Below are 27269 nucleotides of genomic sequence, written 5' to 3' on the forward strand. Positions count from 1 at the left end.
ATTGGAGGGCGGGGCTTGCCCCTGGTGGGCGGGAGAGAGGGGCGGCTTAGCTTCTGATTGGTGCACTTCCTTTGATGGATGGCCCCAGCCGTCCAAAGAGGGCTGGCCTGGGAGGGAAGAAGTCCAGCCAATCGGCACACACTTCCCATTATCCCGGAGCCAAATTCTCCGCCCCCTGAGGCCACGCCCCTTGCCTCTCAGCTTCTCTCCGTGGAGAGTTTCCTAAAGTGTTTTCAACCAAGAGGTGGTCCAACTAAGTGGTGTACGCGCTCTGTCCCGGGTAAGGTCTCTGCTGCCAGCCGGATTGGCCAGAACATCATTCCAGAATGTACTGAGAGTGTCTGTTCCCTGCGGCTCAGTAGAGTTGTTCGGCGTCGTCTTTGTAAAAATACAGCGACTAATTACAAAACACAAAGTAAACCCTTGATTTTTCGTCACAGGTTGGAGAGGTGGTGAATTTTCTATGCGGTGGTGTATTCTATAGGTTTCTCCTTGTGGGCTTTGGAAAATCCATGAATTCTTGCCTTATTTTGCTTTTTGTACGATTTATCAAAGAATGGAGCTGGGGCAGGTGAATTCTTGGTCTTCACCAGTTTCCTGAATTTTATTTTTGAGCTAATTAAAAGTTGGTAGGTTTTGTTGTTGTTGTTGTTGTTGTTGTTTGTTTTTTTTTAAATGGCTTAAAATGGAAGGAGGAGAGTACATGGGAAAATATTTGTAGTGACTATGAATCTAAGTCCACAGACCCAGGTGTGAAGGGGGCCCATGCCAGGTAGGTGGGAAAATAATTAGCCTGAAGCCTTCCTGGACCCCCCTCCTCTTTCGATCCCTTACAAATGAGAAGGGTCTACATTAGAAGGGTCTGAGGACTGATGAGGAAAGAGTTAATCAGTTCTCAGAGCTGTACTTGGATGTCTCTGCTATCATGAACTCTTTCTGGTTAGTGGCATTCTGAGCTATAAAAAGTGAAAATCTGAAAGATTTACTGGTATCCCTTCTCTTTTCCCTGAGGTGTCTTTTCTTGAGGCAATGTCACAGAACCAAGCCTCAAAACGGGGGCAGAGTTGTGCAGAGGAAAAGAGAGGGAAAACCAGGGAGGAAACGTAATACCTCAAAATAACACCCCAGCCACAACAATAGGTTGGTTGACAAAATGCAGCTTTTCAAATGGGGAAGAGGCCTCCATCCTTCTTGAAAACAAACTTACATAATGAGTATAAACGGACAATTTAAAACATTTAAAAAGTATTCACTACAGTAATGTGTGAGTTTACAAATGTACATGTTTCTCTTTTGGCTTTTAGTTACAGAATTAGGAATATGTGTATATATACTCACTTACTAATATCTATTGAAACATGTGCCAGTGGAGAACAAAATATATTGGTACCTGTCCTTGTGGAATATGTAGTCTTGTGGACACTATAAACACATGGACTTTGGAATAAAACTTATTTTCAAATCGTAGGTTACTAACTAGCTATGTGACTCTTAAGTTATTAAATCACATTAGTTTCCATTCTTTTCTGGCAAGTAAAAGTACCTTATTCATAGGGTTATTGAGAGGATTAAATAAAGCAAAGTACATAAAAAGGTAGGCACTCTGCCCAGAACACAGTAAATACTTGCTAAATGGTAGCCTTTATTATTAAATTATTAACATTTCTTTTGAAAATGTCTTGCTCAAACATACATTTGATTGGGCTTTTTCTATTGTCAGATTTAATCTTCTCAGCCTAGAATCAGAGTTTAAGAACTGTTTACTTAAAACGAATAAAAGTATCTAAATTGCATTAATTTCTAAATCTTTTATACTTGAAATTTTCATGTGAGGCTTTAGGTAATATATCAGTGTTTATGTAATAAAACTGTTTCACATCAGGATCTTATTTTTTGAGATCTGAAATTCCCTATCTGAAAGTAATTGTTTTGACTGCTCTGAAGAAAACTTGATTAAATATAAAGCAAGTCAAATGGACATTCCTTACCTTTTCTCCTTCCCTTTACTCCCACTGTCATTTATATTTGATGATATTAGAATGTTAGTCTATCACTTAAATAATTGAAAAGAGATTATTTTTTATAGAAAAATTAGAAAAATGAGCAAATTAGAAATTAGAAAAATAAGCAAATGTAAGACTCAATTATGTACTCTTGTAAAAGAAAGAAAATGAGCCACTTATTCGCTATGAAATTATTTATAAAGATGTGTAGATTTAGTAATGAGTTTCAGGAATGTTTCAAATGACTGGCTTCTCAGGTATTTTCGAGGCTTGAAGATATATGCAGCTGCCATCTTTATACTTTCTTCTCTGTCATCAGTTAAGTGCAGCAAGAACCAAAGCTCAGAATAATGGCCTTGAGGTTGGGCAAGAATCCCAGGCAGTCACAGGAAGATTTAATCATATTCTCTACATTGTAGACTGCAGAAGTGCCTTTGAGCAACAAAAGTTATAACAAGTAGGTATAACAGTGGTCCTGTGTCAAATGCTGCCCAGACTCACAGGGAAGTTCCTAATTGGTTCTGTCTCCAACCTAGAGGTTGGAGGAGGTTCTGCACCTCACCATCTCTTTAGGCTTCTTGACAAATGTCTGGAACTTTTGTATGTTGATTTTTCCAATTGTGGTGAGGGATCAAGAAGTGAGGATCCCTGGGTACTTTCCCCTCTGCTTTCTGATCCTTTCTGGCACTAGTTATTACAATCCCTACCACCTCTCCAACTGTTTGCTAGAACACCTGCTCAGTATTATTCATTTAAAGAGAGCTTGTTTGGCAGTGGCCTTTTTGAGTCTTTATTAGCCCTTGGTGTACCAGAGAAATTGTGTATAGTCTGGGTGGTTGGGGTGGTGGTGGGGGGGGCGGGCAGGGAGAAGGATACATAGAAAATAGTTTAGTGATGTCATGTCTATCTTGCCATTCAGTGATTCTAACTACCTTAGATAAGGTAACCCCTTCCAACTAATTGAGGTTACACTACATTCAATGCAAAACTAAACTTCGTAGGTAACCACTGCTACCTAAAGGCACTTTTTTTTTTTTTTGGGGGGGGGGAGAAATAAGACAGTTTAATGATGGCTTCCTTGTTTTACAGACAACAGGAGGACAAACATTTCTCTCCATGCACCTGTGCAATGAAATCAGGCGAGTGGCAATCCCAGGACAGGAGCCATGGAACTCAGAGCCACCGCTCAGCCTCTCAGTCGCGTGGTCCCAGCAGCGGCAGACACGGGGAGGGCGGCCTGGCCTCCCGGGGTGGGAGTGAGGGGCCAGGTGCCGCAGGAAGTGAGGGGCGCGGCACTGCCCGGTGCTGGTGGGAGAGTGTGGGGAAGGGGGTGGGGAGCCAAGCGCCCGGGTGGGCCCCGACCACAGGGAGCAGCACGGTGGCATCAGCTGTCCCATCAGAGCTACCCTGGGGGCCGGAATCAGGCTGCGCTGGGAGGAAGAGCCCATGGCAGAAGAGGAGCACATGCTGACTGCCTTCCTCCTGCGCACGGAGCTCCTGGTGACCCAGCTGCACCTGGCAAGGGAAAGAGCGCTCCCGAGATCTGATGAAGACCGTCTGCTACTAGATGCCTGAGTGCTTGCACATCAGCTTGACTTACCAGAGGATATTTTCTTAACAATTGCATTAAAAAAAAATCAAATGGACCAGTGAAGTGTTTTCAAAGGAGTAGTCCTTGAAAAGGGACTCTTTTGGGAATAGCATGGCAGGTTAGGAGATCTCCTGCACCCTAGCATTTGGTCCAGTTGACATAGACTGTTGAGTGCAGGGCTCAAAGCCAAGATCAGCTAGTAATAAAAAGGGTTTGTATTTGTTATATGCTTCCCATGTGGCAGGGTGTGTATTGAATTTAAACCCATATGATCTTACTTAGTTCTCTAACAATTCTGATATTATTATTATTATTATTATTATATTATTATTATTCAGAAGTGAGGGATATCCTGTATACTTCTTATTTGGTAGCTACCATTTACTGTTTAATGAATATAGATTATACATAACTTGAATTTGGATATTATTGCATTAAAAATAGCTTTTATTTTGGAATATTTCAGACTCATTAGTCAGCTTCAGTAGCTATCAACATTTTGATCATGTTGCCTATTTACTTTTTGTTTGTCTGAACATTCAACAAGTATTTACTGAGGACTTTGAAGGTGCCAGACCATTGTATTTTGTAGTCCTAGACTAAAAATATAACTTTTGGGCCACAGGGTGGGTTGGTTATTGTTCTCTGTGAAGATAAGAAGTTGGAAGGATAAACTGGATCATTGTCATCCAGGTGCATTTCTTTAGTCTGAAGTCCATGCTGGAGGATTCTCTGTGGTCTGCTGCTTTAGTAGGACAAGGTGGGGATGGGGAGGGGATAGCAATTCCCTTCCTTATAAAGGTTTCTGCCTAGGCTGCTACCCATTCTTCCCAAAAGCGCATGCACATATACCTTCACATCTACACAAAAGGTTTTGACAGAGTTGAGATTTGGAAAATGAAGCATTACATTTTCTGATCTTGCTCTTTTGTCCAGTTGCATTGTACTAGAATAACGTTATGTCATAGGTCAGAACTTCTGTTCTCTATGTTAGCCTTAAACTGGTCAGGGCCTTCCTTGCTTCATGTCACCATGTTCCTCATTTCTTTAGCTTCTTCACTCTAACTCCTGAACTGAGTTTTGAAAGGTTTAGCCAACTGAAGAGGCTGGTACAAAGGGCATTCCAGACAAAAGTAGCAATACGTGGAAAGGTACAGAGGAAAGAGAGAGTGACAACTCACTCCACAAATGGAATAGAGTTTACTCTGGCTAAAGGTTGGAGGGTGTTGAGGGTGTGTCTACCAATGAGATGGAGGAGAAAAGCACTGTTTATCCTAAAGAGCCATGTAGACCATGTATACCATTCTTGGATTTTTTGGACTTTATTCTACAGGTTTTAGAGAACCAGCCATGGAACTTAAAGAGATTGTCACAATTGGATTGTGATTTAGAATGACCCCTGGGCATCAGCATGAGGGCTGAAGAGAGGGCCAAGAGTGGAGTTCAGAAGAGTAGTTGAGAGACCATTGCCTTAACCTAGGAAAAGAAGTGACAAGATTGAAGCAAGGTAATAAGAGTGGGAATGGAAAGAAGGAGATGGATTCAAGGGACCTTTTGGGGTACAAGCTGATGGATTGTGGATACTGATTAGGGGATCAGGAAGAAGGAAGAGTCAGTAATGATGTTCAGATTTCTCGTTTAAGCAGAATGGAGATTCTCTTTATGTGCTCAGATCAGGGAATATAGGGAAAAAGACCAAGTTTTGGGGGGACGTCCTTGAGCTAGTGATGCTTGAAGGACTTTCAGGTAGTGCTGTCTGAAAGGCACCCAGAGAAATCTTTGGTGCTGCAGATAGCTTTGGGATTTATCAAAATATGGGTAGGTGGGGGGGTGATTTGAGTTGTGGAAGTAAATCAAGGACAAGAAATATAGGAGAGGATGTGTTATAGGAATCAAGAGAAAGTGTTTCAAGGACAGAGGGAGGATATTGTAAAGAGGATAATAGATTGAGATGTATGAATAGAAACGTATGAATAGAAAGAGAGAAAATGAAATCAGTGAATATATAAACTACTCTTGCAGGAGGTTGACTGTGAGGGGTGGAGGTAATGGGTGGAGGGTACATATAATTTTGAGAAAGATATTTTGCTTTTCAAAGGTGAGCTAGATTTGCATATGTTTAAATAATGACAGGAAAGAGCCAGCAGAGGAAAAGAAGCATCTGACTACTGGAACAATCTAAAGCCTCCTATGACACTAGTCAATTTACATTTGGTCAGCTGTATTGTTATAGAAGCTTCTAGTTAAATACTCACAGATTACAATAGAAGCGAACAACACAAAGAAGCAGAAATTCTATGTACTTGGCTTGAAATTCTCTAACTAGATGTGAAGAAACATCACTAAATGCTTTATGCATGTTTATGTTGTCTGTAGCTATATTATGTTCATAATTTCCAGTTTGAAATTATTTAAAGGGCTCTTATTGATTTAAAATATTTTGGCTTGAAAAAAATAAAATAAATAAAATATTTTGGCTTGTCAAGAAAAATTCAAAAAGAAATATTTGGTTTGTCACGTTAGGAGCTTTAAATCAGTGTTGAAGTAAGAGTAATAAGTAAAAACATGCATTTTATGTGCCTGTGTGTAGTTAAAATATGGTAAGAACAAGGATTCAATTTGCTTAAGCCTTTGAAAATATCTAGCTTTTTGTTGGAAGCCAATGCATAGATTTAGCTCAAATAGAATTAAAACCTCAGGAACATCATGGAAGTTTCTATTTTAAATGGAAAAATACATATATTTACATCATGTAACCCTAAATACAGTGTATGTGAGCATGAAAATACCTGGATGTGGTAAATAATACTGCCAAATAGCACATACAGAGCTTTCTGTAAGACATTTCCTGCCAGGGGCACCTGGAGACTCAGTTGGTTGAGCATCTTGATTTTGGCTCAGGTCATGATTTCAGGATCATGAGATAGAGCTCTGTGTCTGCTTGAGATTCTTTCTTTCCCTCTGCCCTTCCCTACCCTCTAAAATAAATAAATAAATCTTAAAAAAGACATTTCCTATCAATCCTTGCCTTGTAGAAGAACTTTGAATAATTAAAAGCTGTGGTTTGGTTGAGACACCAAGGGTCCAGACTACAGTCTGGGTCTCAGTTTCCCTCCCTAGGAGTTCACAGTTTTTTAACAGTACATCAAAAATTGTGAGGTTTAATTGGACTAATACATGGAAAGAACACACGTAAGAGCTCAGTAAATGTTAGATATTATTATCTATAGATATAAGTAACCTTCTGAGAGATGAATTATAACCCATAGCACTGCTGACATCAGTGACTAAGTATATTTAAACTAAGCAATGTTATCAAGACTTTGCCCTTCATTACTTACAATAATAAGTTAGTCTTCCAATTGTTTTAACCTTGAACTAAGAATTCATCTCCTAATGTGTCAGCTACAAGAGTTCAAAAGCTCAAAAACTGGGAGGAGTTGGCTTAATATAAATCTGATAAACATAAACCAGTATTTTAGGGTTTTTTTTTTTTAAGATTTTATTTATTTATTCATGACAGACAGAGAGAGAGAGAGAAGCAGAGACACAGTTAGAGGGAGAAGCAGGCTCCATGCCGGGTGGGCGCCTGATGGGGGACTTGATCCTGGGACTCCAGGATCGCGCCCAGGGTGAAAGGCAGGCGCCAAACCGGCAAACCACCCAGGGATCCCCTGTATTTTAGGTTTTTCTTTAGATTTCCTTCTGTTAAACATTTTCCTTAAGTGAACTTTCCTCTAATATGGAAGTGTATAATGATTCCCATCAAGAGGTAATGGCGTCTTCTGTTTTTAGTGCCCTTCATTGTTGACTGAGGAATTTCACATGTATTTTCTCATCCAAACTTCCTAGAATCCTTGCCAGATTTTCAGGGCAAGGATTGTTTTGGTTTGCTAGGCTTCTATAATAAAATATCATAGACTGAATGGCTTAAATGATAGAAACTTATTTTTTCATAGTTCTAGAGGCCAAGTTCAAGGTGTCAGCATGTTTGGACTCTCCTAAGCCCTCTCCTTGGCTTACAGAAGTCCACCTTCTTGCTGTGTCCTCACATGGACTTTTCTCTGTGCTTGTATCTTTCTCATTTCTCTTCTTCCTCCTCCTCTTTTTTTTTTTTTTTTAATTAAATAGCCCTCCCACCCAATGTGGGACTTGAACTCAGGACACTGAGATCAAGAGTCACATGCTCTACCAACTGAGCCAGCCAGGCACCCTTCTTCCTTTTCTTTATAATGACAACTATCATATTGATTTAGGGCCATACCGTTAGGACTTCATTTAACTTTTTCTCTTTAAAGGCCCTATTTCTAAATATAGAGACAGTGGGGTTAGGGCTTCAATATATGAATTTTGAAGGGGACACAGTTTAGTTCAGAATAGGTTGTGATCCATATTTTCTTGGAGAGGGCAGTAAGGCCAGAGATTTCTCAGGGTCACTTGCCTTGTGGTTAACTTTTCATTCTATTTTCCCCCATTGTGCATCTCACATTCCCTGCTGAAATTACTTCTCCAGAAATGCTTTCTTTCCTTTTCTTTCTTTTCTTTCTTTCTTTCTTTCTTTCTTTCTTTCTTTCTTTCTTTCTTTCTTTCTTTCTTTCTTCTTTCTTTTCTTTTCTTTTCTTTTTCTTTCTTTCTTTTTCTTTTCTCCTTCTTCCTTTCTTTCTTTTCTTTCTTTTCTTTTCTCTTTTCTTTTCTTTCTCTTTTCTTTTCTCTTTTCTTTTCTTTTCTTTTCTTTTCTTTTCTTTTCTTTTCTTTTCTTTTCTTTTCTTTTTTCTCTCTTTTCTTTTCTCCATGCCTAGCATAGAGTCCAACATACAGCTTAAACTCATAACCCTGAGATCAAGACACCTGAGATGAGATCAAGAGGTGGACACAACTGACTGAGCCACCCAGATGCCCCTCCAGAAATGCTTTCTTGGTGGTATGTATTTATGAAATGATTTGAAGTTCATGGACAAAAGAATGATGTTTTATCCACACCTGAAATCCAAGTTCAGAATTTCATTGTTTGATGGTACTTTGTTCAACTGTTCAACTGAACTCACTGTCTTAGACTACACTATTTTTAATTTTTAGATGGTCATTTCAGAATAGCTTTTGGACTAGCTTTAGAAATTAGTGGCTAGCTTATTTAAATGCTCTCTAATTCACAACCCCTTTAACAATAAGCCCTTAAAAAAGGGAAAGAATCTATTAAGAAATTGCTAGCAAGGGATGTGATGTTAAGAACTGCTCTTGGGCAATGAATTAATTATTGCTTGTTCCAGATTTTCATTTTTGAAAACAGTGGAATTAATAGAGACATCTTATGAGTATCAAAACAAATCCACTGTAGAAAAAAGTCTGTCTTTCCTCTACAGTTCTGGAGGCTGAGGAATTCAAGATTAAGTTCCTAGCAGATTTGGTTCCTGGTGAGCCCTCTTTCTGGTGTGCTTATAAGCCACCTTTTGGCTCTATCTTCACATAGCAGGGGGAATAGGGGTCCCATGGGTTGGGAGGATGGAAAGGAGAGCTCTTTAATCCCATCAAGTAGGTCCCACCCTCTTGACCTCATCCAAACCTAATTATCTTCCACAGGTCCCTCCCCCCGCCAAATCCCATCACACTGGGGTTTAGGGCTTCAACATATGAGTTTGGGGGGTGGCATGTTCACTCGGTAACAGAGTGGTTTCTATGTTTTGGTTGTTATGAATAATGCTACATTCATGCACATGTTTTTGTGTGGATATATATTTTTAATTTTTGTTGGGAATTTACCTAGCAGTAGAATTGATAGGTCATATAGCAGCTCTGTATTTAATATTTTGAGTGATTGTCAAGCTGTTTTCCAAAGTTGCTGCACTATTTTACCTTCCCACCAACAATGTATGAGAGTTCCAATTGCTCCACATCCTTGTCAACACTTGCTATTTTCTGTTGTTTTGATGATAGCCATTCTAGTGGCTATGATGTGTTATCTCATAGTTTTGTTTTGCAAGCATGATGACTAGTAATGTCAAGCATATTTTCATGTGCTTATTGGTCATTTTAATATCTTCTTTAGAAAATCCTTTGCCCATTTTTTATTGTAGTAAACTATTTATCAGGTAAAATTTACCATTGTAGCCATTTTTAAATGTATAGTTCATTGGTACCAAGTATATTCACATTGTTGTACAGCTATCACCACTATCCATCTCCAGAATTTTTTCATCTTCCCAAACTGAAACTCTGTACCCATTAAACAATAAGTCCTCTTAATTTGATCCCCAGCTCTTGGCAACTATTATTATACTTTTTGTCTATGAATTTGACTATTCTAGGAATTTCATGTAAATGTAATCATACAGTATTTGTCTTGTTTGTGACTTAGCATGATGTCCTCAAGGTTCATCCATGTTGTAGCATGTGTCAGAATTTCTTTCCTTTTTAAGGGTGAATAAATTGTATCATGTACCCTATTTTGTTTACCCATTTATCAATCAAAGGACACTTGGGTTGTTTCCATATTTTAGCTATTGTGAATAATGCTGCCATGAACATTGGTATACAAATGTCTCTTTGAGACCTCACTTTCAAATATTTTGGGCATATTGAAGTGGGATTGCTAATCATGTTATAATTCTATTTTTAATTTTTTGAGGCACTGCCATATTATTTTCTGTAGTGGTTGCACCATTTTACGTTCCCCACCAACAGTGCACAATCGCTCTAATTTCTCCACATCCTTGCCAACACTTGCTAATTTCTTTTTCTTTTTTTGATAATAGCCAACCTAATGGGTGTGAAATAATATTTCTGTGGTTTTAATTTGCGTATCTCTACTGATTTTTAATGACAGGCATCTTTTTAGTCCTTTTCTCTGTTCAACTGTTGTTGATTAGATGTCTTCTAAGACCTAGGTCTGGGCACACAGAAACAAAATACATGATCTGGGATCTCAAGAAGCTCTTAGCAGAGTGTAGTCTGGTGCTTAAAATCATCTTTGGGGAACAACTGGGTGGCTTAGTGGTTAAGCATCTGCCTTTGGCTCACGTCATGATCCTGGGGTCCTGGGATCGAGTCCCACATTGGGCTCATCGTAGAGAACCTGCTTCTCCCTCTGTCTGTGTCTCTGCCTCTCTCTCTGTGTCTCTCATGAATAAATAAATAAAATCTTAAAAAAAAAAAAACCCAAAACCCTCTTTGAATTTAGGCTAGCTCTAGATGTGTGATGTTGGGAACATTACTAACTTGTCTGAGTGCCCATTCTCTCTTCTTCCTAAAGGTAATAACACCCATTCCACAGGAATTGTGTCTTTTCACGTTCTTATTGGCCATTTGTATATGTTCTTTGGAAAAATATCTATTCAAATCCTTTGCCCATTTTAAAATCAGGTTTGCTGTTGTTGAGTTGTAGATATTCTTTATTCATTTTGGATATTAACCCTTTATCATATATATGGTTGGCAAACATTTTCTTCCATTCCATAGGTTGCATTTTCACTCTGTTGATTGTGTTCTTTGATGCACAAAAGTGTTTCATTTTGATGCAGTCCCATTTTCTATTTTTTTCTCTTTTGTTATCTATGCTTTTGATGTCATATCCAATAAATCATTACCAAATCCAATGTTACAAAGCTTTTCCCCTGTGTTCTAAGAGTTTTATAGTTTAGCTGCTTAATATAAGCAGAAAAAGTTTTGCTTTTGATACATTATCTCTCTTCTTCCCTTTTCTTTTCATGTTGTAATCGTTCATGGTCCTTGTATCTACCACAAAGTGGCAGCTAATCTGAAAAATTAACCTATATAAATATTAATGTATTATTCCTGTTGGTTATCTATGGCTACATTAAACAACAACAATGACAACGACAACAACAACAAAATACCTCAAAGCCAAGTAACTTAAAATAGTGATGCCATTTACTTACTAACAAATACACACTCAGCTAGAGTAGACCAGAGTGGCTTGGAGACTGGTAGCTGGAATTCTGTGAATGGTCATTCACTAACTCACTTATCTGTGTGGCCTTAATGCTGCCTGGGACTTCAGCTTTGGCTGTGGCCAGAATACTTGCATGTGACCTTTCCATGTGGTTTGCTGGGCTTTCTTCTAGCATGGTGGCTGAGTTCCAAGGGTGAACTCATAGACAGACAGACAGACAAAGAAAGATAGGGAGAGCAGCCAGAAGCCATATGGTCTGTAGGAACTAGTTTCAGAAGTCATGCCACATTCCTTCTGTTGTTCTATTGGCCAAGTAGCCTAGTCCATTTCAGGGGCAGGGAAAATAGGCTCCACTTGCTGATAAACAGCTGCAAGGTTCTGGAAGAGCATTTTAAGACCAAAAATATTACTGTGGCTATTTTTGGAAATATAATCTTCATACCTACCAATGGCAAAATACAAATTTTGAAAAGACGATATCAAAATCTAAAGAAATGATTGCCAAAGTGGGTGTTTTGGGCAATAAGACACAATGCTAGCAGACAGCCCTTTCAATAGCATTAAGTAGGCAACCACATATTCTACAATACAGGGGCCAGTTCTAAAAGGGACAATGAGCTTTTCCAAGGATTAAGTGAGTCAAACTGTCTATGCAAAGTCATGCAAAGTAGAATTTATTTTTGAAAACTCACTAATCTCAGGATTTGAAGGGAATGTTCTAATAAGTTTCCTTATCGTTGCTGCTTAAACTTGTATTAAAATATTGTCAACCAGAATGATCAGGATGTTATCAGTTTGGGTTCTTTTTTTAAACTCTGAAACCACCTCATTATAAGGTTAGTAAAGATTAGACTGAAAGATGAATGCTAAAAACAGTATCATGTCAAGGAAAGTCAGAAAGGGACATGGATTTGAAGGTCAGCTAGAATTCTACAGAGAAAGAGTGATTCTGATGCAGTGTCTTATTCATGCTGTTTTTGAACTAAAAGTCTAAGTAATTTACATTTGGTAACCAGGTCTTATGTTTCTACGGACAATGCCAGTTGAGAAAGTTACTCATAACTGAGAGAAAAAGAACTACCCCCAAATTGTATTATTTGTCACTCTGTCATTCAGAAAGTTCTACAAATGGACACATTTGATGTGTTTTTTTTTTGTTGTTGTTGTTTTTTTTTTTTTTTTTTTGCTAACTCTAGTCTAATTATTGGTACCAAATGCTGACACTCACTGCAACAGGGCATTAAATGAATATTGAGTTGTGACAGTTCATTGTTCTGATTGGAGAAAGAATCTGTTGCTTCGTTCTTAGTCACAGGCTATTACAGTGAGATGTTGTCTCCCTGTTTACTCCCATGAGTTTTAGATTAAAGGTTAAGTAAACCTAATACTATTGGTTAATTAGAATGCTTGACTAACTTTCCCTTGTCGTTCTCTCAGACAACAGAAGCTTTAGTTTATATATAAGCTCCAGACTTACTCCCAGTAAGTACTGGGAGTCTCTGTTATGTAATTACTGACGCAAGTTACCCCACAGTTGCAATAGTAGACATAATATGAACATGCTCACTAATGAACCAAACACTTACAAAATTAGCCTCATTTCAGAGGTTCTTTCCCTCATTAGCACTTGTGTCTAATCCACCCATTAGATCAATGTCTTTGTCAAATAGAATATATAATGTATATAGGACACACATGGATTACAAAATGAAGTTGCAAACTTTGTAAAAAGGATGATGACGGGATAGATATTTCAGAAGGGAATGATTTGAATATCAAAGGATAAGGAGAGGCCCTTGGAAAAATTGAAGAAGCTCTAAAATATTTTGAAAAACATCAGAAAATTGAATGTGAAGGAAATACTGACTTATGATTCTAATCAACTTTATCAAAAGAATCATGCCAAAACTAAAAACTTAATCCATTTTTTGTTTGTTGAATAAGGACATATTTGTAATTATAAACTAACTTTTAAATATATAAAATTATTTTATAACCTTTGGTTTCTCTTCCCATTATAAATGTCCCTATAAATTTTTTTTCTCATTGTTTAATATGAATTTAGAGTCCCTTTTTCACTAGATTTAATTTTCCTGTTATTAATTATCCTCAGATAATGAGGACATCCTAGATCAATACTCTTCATCTTGTAGTTTTCTAAAACCTGGACATGACCACATTCATTCTTTCTCTAAGACTAGAACTCTGCAGATACTTCCTAGTCCCATATTGGGTTGACATCCCCCTATTAAAATTTTTAGAATTGCAGCAGACTTCTAAAATGCTAGGGTCTAACATGACTAACATGTCATAGTTAGGTGACACTGCCCTCTGTAGCCCTCTGTCCTCCAGTGTTTTCCCTGACTTGCATGTTTGATGTCACCTAAACATAAATTCCTCTGTCTGAAATGTCTTTCCCACTCTTTCCTCCATCCTTCTCAGTCATTATGGCCCTTTCAGATAGTTTTCAAACACAGCTTCTTCAATGAAGAACTCCCCAGTTCCCAGAGGAAAACATTTTTTTCTAAGTTTTTACATTGTTTGTCTTATACATTTGGCAGTTATCACCTTTTGTCTTCTTAGCACTAATAGTAACAGCTAATTCCATTTGTATCTCTATGACTCAATCTCCTATCCCACTTCTCATACCTTATGTTCAGTAGAGACAAAGCACTTACATTGTAGCTGCTTCCTCTTGCATTTACCTTCATATTTCTAAATGAACCATAGTCATGCATCAGAGGGTGATTTTGCCCTTTAGGGGACATTTGGCAATGTCTGGAGACATTTTTAATTGTCATCACTGGGTAAAAGGTTTGTCGTCTAGTGGTAGAATCCAGTGATCCTGCCAAAAATCCTATAATGCACAGGACAGGCCTCACAACAAAGAATCATGTGGTCCAAAATGTCAATTATACCAAGGTAATTGAGTATGATGACCTCTGCTATGTTAGTAATAAGTGGGGAGCTATCCACAAATCTTTTTCAAAAAATATTATTTATAGAGCTTCTTAATGGGCATTTATTTTCTCCACCAAGGGATCCTTTAATATTCTGTCTGTAGAATTAAAAAAAAATAGTTTAGAGGCATTTAGGTGGCTCAGTCAGTTAAGCATCTGACTCTTCATTTCATCTCAGGTCATGATCTCAGGGTCGTAAGGTTGAGCCCTGCATCAGGCCCCATGCTGGACATGGAGCCTGCTTAAGATTCTCTCCCTCTCTCTTTATCCCCCCACCCCTACTTTCTCTCGTAAAAAAAATGAAGTGATTCGTAATCTAGAGATTCATTTATTTTTTCTTTTTCTGGCATAGGACATGTGATGTGCAAGTAAAGGCAGATAACCAGAGAGCACACATGTCAGATCTGAGATAGCAGTGTTCACTGGAGAAAATTCATAGAGACAGAAGTAGCAGGCACATGGGTACCTTTTGTCCATTCATTCTAGTGCAGAAGAGATCTAGCAGAGTCAGACATCAGATTGCATGAAAGAGACTTTCAGCTGCATGATTAGGAAAGCACTCTTTCCTAGAATGGTGAGAGGCCAAGGTACAAGAGGGATATGATGTGATATAGTCTTGAATCTTGGCTGCAACCCTAGTGCCCACCTAGAGAGTAACAAAATCTCAGAAGGAACTGCCATCTGTGTGCCCAGGAAGCTGAATTTTGGGGCTACTTAGCTAGGCAAAGTCTCTTGTGCCCCTTTGATGAGGCAGCAGTGAAACTGCCCACCTCCAGGGGCCCTGAAAAACAGATGGTAAGAATAGTGGCAGCAATCACAATGAAGATTAGGTGGACTTTTGTTCAGTTTTCAGGTGCTGGTAAGCTGTCCAGATTCCCATGTAACTCTGGAGAAGGAAATAATGGCAGAATTGGGTGAAAGGGAAATAAATGTGAAATTTCTTACACACTTGAATTGGCGAATTAAGTGTCATATATACTATGTGTGTTTGAAATGTTGTCCCCATCTCTCACCATATCCTGACATAAATTAACATGAAACTAGGATGTTTTCAAGGCTTGTTGAACTAAAATAGACTTGATCTTTCTTCACTGCAAAGATTTTGCAGACTATTGCTATGAAAGCTTTAGTATGTTGGCCCCTTGATATTTAGAACTGCAGGGGGACATTATAGTGATAAAGAAGTAGAAAGAAGTTTAAACAGCACAATTGGAAAAGGTGTAAGAGGAAGTTGAATCCAGATGATATAGACTAGCAAGGAGCAGGCAAAGACTAGTGGAGTACATGCTTTCTCCCGATGGCCTCTCCTCTCTCCAGGGACCAGGTTATTGTGCAAAACCAAACATATTGCATACTGAGTAAAACAAAGCAGAAAGATGAGTTTATTGCAATGGTTTTGACCTGCAAGGAGGGAAACACAGTTACCGGGCAATGAGTTCCAAGTTGCTCCAAAGGGATTTTTATAGGGCAAATACAGAAGCTATTTGGCTTTTTTAAAATCTGATTGGTTGCCTAGTGCCCTCCTTCTTTATTTGGATCAGGGTACCTGAGTCAGGCCAACAAGAAAGTCCAGAGATGGTGTGAACAGACTTCGTGTTTAGGTATTGGCTGGCATCTTCTGCCCATCTCTGACGAGAGTTATAAACTCCTGTTAGGTGAAGTTAGGTTTTGTTCTTTATGCACCTGTGTTGATGATATCCGCTTTTTCCCTTGAAAAAAGTGACTCCATTTTTGTTTGGCTCTGCATTGTAATTATAGGAACTGGCTCAGAGAGGGCCCACTTCCCTTACCTGTGAGGTCTTATGTTGATCAAGTGATTCCATGCTATGCTGGCAGGTGTCACAGAGGAAGGAGGATCAGGGGTGTGTGAGTCCCACATGACTGGGTCTGGGAAATGGATCAAATTCAGACTGGTGAGTTCTGGGGCCTTGAATGTAGTGTGAGTGAAGTTTCTGAGGGTAGGATGATGGAGGCATTTGGCCTGGAGGCTGAGAAGGACCACCTTCAAAATAAAATTAAATCTTGGTTAAGGTAGATTGTACATTTCCAAGTAAGTAGACTGAGAGTTCTTTTCTGGGTTAAAAATATAGCTGTTTATCTTTTCATTTGAAATGGCTTATTTTGCAGAGTTATTTATGAAGAGATGCTTTGGGTAAACATTTTATAATTAAGTACTTTACAGGATCTGTCAAAGACAGAGAGTATCTTACTAATAACTGAATGTGTTCAAAAGCCTAGAATTCAACCATTTAGATACATACTATGTGCTTGCTGGGAAGTAACTGTGATTTTAGGTAAAAAGAAAAAAAGAAAAGAATCCTTTGGTGAAAAGGAAGTAATAAAGAAATTCTTAAAAAAAAAAAAGAAATTCTTTAATGCAAATTGTATTTGCTTTCTATATATGCGTTTATGTGTATATGTATATATCTGTGAGTATGTACGTAGTGTGTGCATAAGTATACATGTGTGTTTACATATATAAAATTTACAATAGGCAGCCTGTGGCTAGTCTGAGAGGACAGTGACCCATACCTGAGTGGGTGTGGTTGTTTTTACCAGTCTCTTTTCCCAATCAAAGCTGGTCCTAGAACAATGGGCCAGGTGCCCCAGTGCCAGGCATGGAGTGTGAGGGAGTAAACACAATTCTTCTGGAACTCACTGGATCCATTTTTGATGATGATGCCACAGGGTGTGGGCTTGCTTTTGTTAAAGTAATTAAACAAGGAGGCCATTAGGCTGGGATGGCTCCTGTGCTTGGTAGCCTACTGAGCAAACTGAATCGTCAGCCAGAGCCAGTGTACTGGAATCTGAGAAAATCAAACAGAAGAATAATCATGAATACCAATCAGGCTTTCTCAAATAAGGCAAAACCAAGCTACAACCATTCAAATAATTCTCTTGCTTTGCTTCCAAGTCTTCTCTCTGAAAACCTCTCCCCTAGTGCTGGTTGGTGGAGCCCTCCTGACCACAGACTGTTTGGTATTTCCTGATTCCAACTGATGTGTGCTCAGCTAAACTTTTGAAAATGTTAATATGCCTCAGTTTAGATTCAAACACTTTGCTTTTACTGCAACATGGTGGTAAAGAGCATTGAAAGCTGAGGGAGTGCTTTGGGAGAACAGGCCTCAGAGTCTGTATTGGTTTGAAGCTTAGGAGAAAGAAAGCTTCTACCTTGTTCAACTTGATTATTAGATTTCTGCTCCTGAGATTGGGTCCAAGGCCTGGCTGGTATTAAAGTGCTTCTCTCTTCTTCTATGTCTGGATAAGAGCAATGATAATAACTAAGATAATTCTCTAATTCCTGAGTTTGTTGGCTATAATAGCATCCAAATATCTCTTAAGATGATTCCAGGTTCTAACCCAGGAAAGGATTCACAGCCCTGTACAACCTGGTGATAGCCTACCTTTTGACCTTTTGGGTTGTTTTATCATTAGATCTCTTACTGTCTCTGGAGCACATGATTTCATAAGAGTGTACTTTTATGCTTTCCATTTTCATTGGTTAGCAGCTTACTTTCAATTCATCCTTCAAGGCTTTATTAATTTCCTTGGGCTGCTCTTACAAATTACCACAAACTTGGTGACTTAAGACAAGAGAAATTTATGCTCTCACCTTTCTGGAGGCCAGAAGTCCAAACTCAAGATGTTGGCAGAATTGGTTTCTTTTGCAGATTCTGAGGGGGGATTCCAAGTCCCTCTTCCAGCTTCTGGTGGTGGCTGACAATCCTTGACATCCCTTGCTCTGTCGCTTCAATCTCTGCCTCCATCGTCACATAGCCTTCTCCTTATTTTTCCTCTTCTCAGATCTCTTCTCCTCTCTCTTATAAGGACACCACTAGTCATTGAATTTAGCCCCCCGCCCCCAAATCCAGGATGATCTCATCTCAAGATTCTTAATTACATCTGCAAAGACCCCTTTTCCAAATAGTATCACATTCATAGACACTGGAAGTTAGGACTTACATATATCTTTTCGGAAGCTATTATTCCCTCACTACAATGGCTTAACTCACTTTTCTTGATGAAGGCTGTCCTGATTGGCCCATGCTGTTTCTGCCTCCTCTGTGATCCTGTGGCACTGTTCTGTTTCTGTGTGCATCTCACATGAGAGATTAGGTACTCCCTAGACTTGGTGTTCCTAGCTCAGTGCCTGACATATCGTAAGACCTCAAAGCCTCCGTGTGTTTGTTGAACTTAAACAAAGCATTGCTCATGCCACATTGTTATTCTAAGGCTGACTTACAACAGCAATATGTTATTCAGACCAGAGCTGCTCATGGCTCACTGTGAAATCAATGAGCTCCTACGAAGGCCAGATATCTTCTGAGTGAGAAAACATCTTACTCATTGCTACTCATCTTTTTTATGTCTTATGTATGGCGCCAAGTGGAGAGGGCAACTATTCATGTAATACTTACTCACTTGACAAATACTGAACACCTGCTCTGAGCCAGGCCCTGCCTTAGGCATTTGAGATACAATATGCGTATGATAAAAAGCAGTCAGCACCTGGACAAGGATTGGGACATATGAACATTCAACTTAAATGATATTATGGTAATGACTTGGGTGCTGAGGGAAGTACAGGGTGCTGTGAAATTCCTAACATAAGCTTGGAATCTAGATTGGTAGATGGGGAAGCTATCTGGGAAGAAGTGATTGACATAAATGCTGAAACCTGAGGAACAGTGAAGAGTTCTTGTGGTGAAGCAGGTAGGGCTGGAGTCTTTCGGGAGCTGCAGGTGCCAAACTGTGGCAGTGAGAGAGAAGGTAAGATATGCTTGACAAGTGGTTGAGGACGGTAGAGGCAGTGGTGCTTAACCTTTTAGCTGCATCAGAATCCCCTGGAGGCTTGTTAAACATAGATATCTGGGATTTACCCCAAGAGTTTCTGAATCAGCAGGTCTGGGAGGGCTGAAGAATTTGCATCTCTAACAAGTTCTCAGTTGATGCTGATGCTGATGCTGATGCTGCTGGTCTGGGGACCACGCTTGGAGAACCACTGGGCCAGACAAGTACAGTGAGTAAGTTGCAGGATTGGCCTAGTGGGCTATATTAAAGTAATAATAATAATAATATTATAATTAAATATTAATTAACCTAGCAGGGGCTAGATTATAAAAGGTCTTAAGAAGATATGTTTGAATTGGGTCCTGAAGTCCATTAGAAGCCTTGGATGGTCCCGAATGGTGATATGCTTTTGATCATTTCAGTCTATATATGAAGAATCTACTAGGGAGGGAGAAACTGAGGGAGGCTATTGCAGGAATGGAGGAAAGAGGCAGTGGTTACAAGTTCAGAGGAGGCTGTGGGGTTGGAGAGAATGGATGGATTTCAGAAATACAGGGCATAGTGTTGGAAAAGTCTGCAAAGGTGCTCCTTTAAAAATTGTCTCCTTTACCAGGTATCCCATTATGAAATTCTGTCATTAGAAATTGGGGACCAAACTGTGGTTTCCCCAGACCAATGACATTATATCATCTAGGAACTTGTTAGAAATCCGCATTTCTGGGGCACTTGGGTGGCTCAGTTGGTTGGGCATCTGCCTTAGGCTCAGGTAGTGATCACAGGGTCCTGGTTTCGAGTCCTGGATCAGTCTGCTTCTTTCTCTTCCTCTGCCTCTCCCCTCCACTCGTGTTCTATCTCTCTCTCTCTCTCTCTCAAATAAATAAATAAAATCTTGAACCCCCCCCCACGTTTCCAAAAGTGTAGTAATGGGGTCCAATATTCTGTGTTTTAAAAAGCCATCAGGACGATTGTGATGCCCGTCATAGTTTGAGAGCCACAGCCTCAAAGCAATTGTGTCCTTAACGGAATGTAAAATAAAATGAAACACAAAATAGAAAATCCAAATTAGGGATCCCTGTTTGGCGCCTGCCTTTGGCCCAGGGTGCGATCCTGGAGACCCGGGATCAAATCCCACGTCGGGCTCCCGGTGCATGGAGCCTGCTTCTCCCTCTGCCTGTGTCTCTGCCTCTCTCTCTCTCTGTGACTATCATAAATAAATTAAAAAAATTAAAAAAAAAGAAAATCCAAATTAAATTGAAATTAATTATTATGCACAATTATTTATTATTATGGAAATCTCTCATGGAATGACCTTGCATTAGGAATTTTTAGAAATAAAATAACAGTGTGAATTAGTCTTTTCATGGTGTTAGGTGGCTGACCCAGGTTTTAACAGGATGGTGAGGCTGAGACGGCTGGAAATATGGGACACAGAGTGAAGAGAACTTAAGTGTTTGTGTCAGTAGCTTTGCTGCTGTGCTTAAGGAAATTGGTACTTAGCTGCCAATCAAGTCTTGTGTTGAGGAGTTTTTTTTTTTTTTTTTTTAAGGTTTTGTTTATTTATTCATGAGAGAGAAAGAGAGGCAGAGACACAGGCAGAGGGAGAAGCAGGCTCCCCGCAGGGAGCCCGATGCAGGACTCGATCTCAGGACCCCAGGATCACACCCTGAGCCAAAGGCATACGTTCAACCGCTGAGCCACCAGGGGGGCCCAGGAGGTGTTTTTTAAAGAAACTTTTATTATTACTATTTTTTAAAATTAAAGGCCCCTTTGGAAGGATTCATAGCCCTGGTTCTTAAATACAAGGGTTTGGTTTTCATTCATTCAATCACTAGATGGCAGCCTCGTGCCACTTTTCAAGCAATCCGAAAAGTCTAAATTTAGGGAGGAAAAAAAGCCAAGAGTTTGGAAAGGATGCCAGCTCATTCGTTTCTATCTGGCGCGTGGTTTTGACATTCTATTCTTTTGGATTTCTTCCATTAATTATGACACTCAAAGTTTTTTGTTCACTGAGAGGCAGAGAGCCAGAGCTTTAATTAAACCCATGGGGGCACCGCCTCGGTAACTACCACGCGCCAGGCACTCTACATAAATTATTTCATTTCATTCTCATAACGTCCCCATGAACTAAATATTATTACTTCTCATTTTACCTTGGATTAAACTGAGGGTCAGAGAGGGGTAGCAGTTAGCCCAAGACCCCCCCAGCGGAAAGGGAGAACTGATTTGGGAGCCCACTTAGCTTAACTGGATGGTAAATCATGCTCACTAAACCCCTGAGAATTAGTACGGTTTTTACAATCTCAGTAAATTACAGCTAGATTCAGCCCCAAATTTTCTAAGATAGGAATCACACGTAAGGTTTAAAATAACTGTTCTCCATATTCCAACATTAGAAGTTTCATTGAAAAGAAGAAAGAAAAGTTTCACTGGTTTTATTTGCAGGATGGCGTTTGTGTCTTTTCTAGACTTATTATAGAAAAGAAATCAGTTTAAATAGCATTTAGAAATAAAAATTTCTGATTCCAACTAGATGTTAGAATCCTAACCCCTTTACTTCAAAAGTAATAGAGATTAAGGTGTGATTTTCTTATGCTGTGTACCACTCTCTAGTATTCGTGTTCACGAATAAAATAATCTTCCCCGTGAGTCCAGGAAGATAGGATGCATGTCTTAGTCACTTCTGTATATTCTTGCCTTATCTTGCTTTTATTGAGTGTGTGTAATAAGGGCAGAGAAAACATAAATGCAAAATAATCCAGGTGAACAAAATACCAAACTGTTCTGTAAAGATCGGATTTGTTAAATACTGTGCTAAGCCATCTTGGAGACAGAGGCCAAAGGGTTTTTTTTTTTTGGTGCCTCCTTAAATTTTGCAGTCAAGGTGGGAGCCAGTATTTCCCAGCCCTGGGAATACTCTTAGGTGCTTGTTCAGACAGGTTTTCTCAAAACATATCCAATAAAAATTTATTGAGTGACTGCTATGTGCTAATCATGATGCCCAGTTTGCTAACAAAATGGTGAGTAAAAATAGACCTAAGTTTTGCTCTCGGGGAGCTTATGGAATATACCACTCATAGTTGGAAAGCATTATTATATAGTAAATAATTACCAGTGACTCACTCTTGTTTTAAACAGGAGAAATAGGTGGCAGACTGAGCCATGCAATGGAACTTTAATGGACCCCTGGGTTTTTGTTGTTGTTGTTGTTTTTGCTGAATTTTATGACTTCTGAGTACCATTTGTAGATTGAGATCAGAAACTATTAAAAAAACATTTGATCTGTTGAAATAAACAGTTGTCTTTCAGTCTTTTTCTTCCATTAGTATTAGTATTCCAACCAGGAAGATGGACACAGTATTTTAATTGGGGACACCCTATGTTGCTTGTCAGTTTCATAATGTGATGAGCATAGATTTGGGGATAGTCAGATTTGAGTCTGTGAGTTATTAAGAACAATGTGTATCATAAAGCGAGAGTTTGCCTTCCAGCTTTACCATCTGCTAGTTGGATAGCTCTGGAGAGCTTACTTAATGTCTCTGTGCTACTGATTCCTTATTGGCAGAAGGGAGATGATAGGAGTAAATAAGCTCATCTATGTGAAGTTCTTGGAATAATTCTTAGTAAACAGTAATATAATATATAATATATATGTGAGCTTCCACTAATAGTGGCAGTAATTCCTATCACTGTGATCCTATAATTACTTGCCTTACGCAAGTAAGTTACCTCGACTAGCAAATGGAAAAAATATTGGTATCTACATCATGAGGCTCTTGTGATGACTAAGTGAGAGTGTAAATGGAAATTGCTCTGTTGGATGTGTGCTCAAAAAAATTACACCCCCCCCCCCGCCAATGTCTGTCTCCTTAATTAAAGACTCTTCAAAATCTAATAGGAGCTATAGATTGTTCATCTTGTATACTTGGTGTTGTTCACAGCGTCTAGGACATAATAGGTACTTAGTAAATGTTTGATGAAAGCATGTAGAAATATATATGTATTACAATCATAAAAGCCCTTCAGTAGCTGAGGTGTGCCTTCAATTGTGAAGTAAAGGTTATTTTGTGTGTGTTTGTGTGTGCAGTATAGAGAGGGAGAGAATGAGAGAGATTATGCCTATCTCGGAAAGTACTACAGTCTAATGCTCGTGTCCCCCCAAAATTCACATGTTGAAATCCCAATGCCCCATGTGATGGTATCAGGAGGTGGGGCCTTTAGAATATTAGGTGACAAGGTCTCTGACCTCAGGAGTGAAGTCCGTGTCCTTATAAAAGAGACTCTAGAGAGCTGGCTCCCCCCTTCTACCTTGAGTGGGCACAGTGAGCACTTGGCAGTCTGCAACTGGAAGAGGACTTCACCAGAATCTGACCATGTGGGCATCCTACCTTGGACTTCCAGCCTCAAGAACTGGAATGAGAAATTAATATCGGTTCCTGATAAGGCACCAGTCTGTGGTATTTGCGATAGTAGCTTGAATGGACTAACACTGAGGTAAAAGAGGAGTTCTGCCAATTCCAGTGAACCTTTTTGTGTTTCCCTTGTTTGTATTTAATAAAGACCATAAAAGAAGACTTCAAGAAGATAGTGCAGACTTCTGCAAGTTGAAAAGGATATTCCCAGTTCTATGGCTATCAGTTTCCCTAACAAATCACCCAAATCAAGTGGAGTTATTCAAATAGCTACCAGGGTAGATTAGGTCTTTGGAAGAAAGCGAAGCCAGTGAGCCCCGAATAATGGGGGTATTTTTCCCCTTTCCTCCTTGATCACGTTCTTAGCTTAGTTCACTCTCTTATTTTCTTTTCACATCCTTTTCAAAAGTTGGAGAGGAAAAAAAAGAGGTCAATCAATATTTACTTTGAAGATTAAAAGCTGTAGCTTTCTTAGAGTACATCTTTTAAGCTGATGCTGTCGATATGAGGATATGAGGATGCCTGGACCCTCCCTGCCCTCCTCCGCCATATCCAAAAAGGTTATGTCTGCATTCACTATCAATTAAATTTTATTGAATAATTGACAACAAGAAAGGATCAGTTTAGTTTTTGGGAGTTCAGGCCGTAGTGTTTTTACATCACAATGTCAGGATTGTTGGTGTAGTAAAAAAAAAAAAAAAAATAAAAATTCCATTCTCTTCTAGAATTTTGCCTGGGCCTGTTGATTTTTTTTTTTTTTTTTTTTAATGATAGTCACAGAGAGAGAGAGGGGCAGAGACATAGGCAGAGGGAGAAGCAGGCTCCATGCACCGGGAACCCGATGTGGGATTTGATCCCAGGTCTCCAGGATCGTGCCCTAGGCCAAAGGCAGGCGCCAAACTGCTGCGCCACCCAGGGATCCCTGCCTGGGCCTGCTAAATAATCAGTTGAGCTAAATTATCCCCTTAAGATAAATTATTCCCTTAAGAGAAGAACAACTGTAGTCTGGAGGGTAAGAGAGATAGCTCTTGGGTCAGACTGCTTGGCTTTCAATGTGGATCGCACTGTTTTCCAGCTGTGAGACTTTTACAGCTTGCTTCAACTTTGAGTCTCAATTATTTTATCTATAGAATGGAGATAGTAACTGTCTCACAGTGCTGCTCTAGAAATCAAATGAAGTAATGTATGTAAAGCACAGCCTTGGCATATTACAAGTGCTCAATAAATATTAATTATCGTCATCGTGATTCAGCTGATTGGGTATCAGAGGGTTGTAGCCACTGGTGAAGTCACTTCTGAAAGGAGAAAAGTCAGACCTTACATTTTTTTTCCAAGGTCACTATTTTACAAGCTTTAATATTAATGCACTCAATTCAAGGGATGAGCTTCGGAAAAATTGGATAGCTGAAGAGGAGAATTACCTAATCACCAGTGTGATTTAAAAAGGTTGCTTCAAATTACATGAATGCTAATATCAAACTGTTTGGAAATGAGAATATGGATATCCCATGCCTTGGATTATTTTGTCTTCTCATTTATACTTCACATGCACCTTCTCAGAAAATGCTGATGACCGTTCAGTGAAATGTATATATACGGGAGTGCATAGTATGCAAACTCTTTCTTTGAAACTGGTTATATCCACTTTCAGAAAAGTTTCTGTGATATCAGAAGTTTCCAAATTGTTGAACACAAAAGAAATACAAATTTGAGGTAAAATATTTTAATATAGTCACTTTCACCACCAAATGAAGATACACGGGACTTGGTTTAGGTGGAGGAAATAGAGATATTTCTGGCCATTCTGTATAATATAAACTAACCTGATACAAATAATTGAGTACCTACTATTTGGTAGGTTCAGTATTTGGATCTGTCAAAATTATCTCATTTCCATTAAGTCTTTCACTGAATAGGGTCAATAGCCTATTCGTTTCTCTAATCCATAGATCAAATGTTATTTATTTTTGTGCACAATTGCAGGATAATCCATCAGTGGTTTTACTATAGAGGAATGATTATCTATGAATGACCAGTTCGAAATCTAACTTTTGCATGGATCAGGCACGTGCAGTGCTGATTTAACTAAGAGGTTAGGGTCTATGGGCTTTTTAAAGGGCCATGCTTGAGAATATTCTTTTAATTGGCTCAAAAATGCAATAAAAAGCTAAAAAATTATAATAGAAAAAATATTGAATCAGATATTCACAAAACATAATATTTCATCCATTTTAATAATTCTGAAATGTATACCATAAAATTTCATTCAATTTAAAAACCTTTTTTATTTTTTAATTTTGATTTTTTTGTTTCAAGCTTTTATTTTGAAAACCTTTTTTTAGATTAATTTTCTCACCTCGTAGGAATTTGCTATGATTGCTGATGTAAATTAAACATGCTGTATACAGTCAGATGGTTTAACAAAATGTATAAAATGGTTAAGAATGCTTAGGTAGAAATACTACTTTTAGTGAGGCATGTGAGGTATATTTTCATCTGATTCATTAATATGATGTGAGGGAGAAAACTCTAAATGTGAGAGTGATATGGCCTTGTGGTCGTCTCAAAATATCCTGGGAATGCTTTTATTTTTAGCTTGTTCTCTCTACATGGCCAATATGGTAGTGGTTAAGCAGTATGACAGGATTAAGGACTAAAAGCGAAAACAGCAAGCTCCATTTGTGCCTGTCCCATCATTAAGTCAACAGAAAATAAGCAAGGTAGTTGCTTTTCAGTCAATATTGTCAACTGGGTACTGTACTGCTGTAATGGCCTGTCAGCTCTGATTCACTCATATAGAAAGATTAGAAGAAGGGGAAATGCCTTTTTAATCATTGTGCTGGGGAATCGACCTGCTCTTTCTCTGTAACCAAACAAGAGCAAACTAAAGCCTAAATGCTGATCTCTCGAATAGCAAGTGAGGCTCAATTTTCAAAAGAAACACAAAATGCTCCAGTGCAATTACCAGTCTTGATTTTAGGAGGCTTCATGGTCACCTGGGATCAACTGAAGCCTCCGGTTGGGATGTGAAGCCTTCAAAATCCACCAACGTACTAAATTTGCACCCTGGAATGATGTAATTAGTTGGTTAATTTTTTATACAAAGGAAGACAGAAATCCAAGTGCACTGAGTTTGCATTTTCTAACTCTATAACAGAAGACAAATAGGAGTTGGCTCAGGAATTCCTGATACTAGATCAGAAATTCACTCTGTGCCCTTGCTTTGCATTCTTCTGCTCACTTGTATAATGAATATTTGTTGAGCCTTTCCTAGTTGCTAGGAACAATGCTAGGCCCTAAGCAGGTAACAGAAAACAAGTCAGATAATGTGTTCTCATATAGCTTATGTAAACCACACCATCTGGTCATCCTGATTGTGACGGGCACAATTAAAGAAGCTACCAGGCGTGTTAACTAGCTGGAGTTTATAAAGGAAAATCTGACATGTCCTCTGGGGAGAAGTGGTACTTAAACCAAGAACTGAAGGGTGAGAAGGAGTCAGCTAATTGAATAGATGAGGAAGAATATTGCAAGGAGAGGAACAACAAGTGCAAAGGTTCAGAGGTGGAAACAGCTACTCTGTCTTTCATGAATGACACAGTAAGGAAG

General features: G+C 39.0%; 1 long non-coding RNA gene across 1 annotated transcript in view; it reads left to right on the forward strand.

Annotated features, from left to right (window-relative positions):
• The first annotated feature begins 24 nt into the window (after positions 1 to 24).
• Positions 25 to 27269, forward strand: part of LOC102155267 — a 94365-nt gene continuing 67120 nt past the window's right edge. The window contains exons 1-3 of the long non-coding RNA XR_005358295.1: positions 25 to 280; positions 2323 to 2460; positions 3093 to 5101. This is a non-coding gene — a long non-coding RNA (uncharacterized LOC102155267). The remainder of the gene's footprint in view (positions 281 to 2322; positions 2461 to 3092; positions 5102 to 27269) is intronic.

This window comes from Canis lupus, chromosome 4 (assembly GCF_011100685.1).
Source record: "Canis lupus familiaris isolate Mischka breed German Shepherd chromosome 4, alternate assembly UU_Cfam_GSD_1.0, whole genome shotgun sequence".
Lineage (NCBI taxonomy): Eukaryota > Metazoa > Chordata > Mammalia > Carnivora > Canidae > Canis > Canis lupus.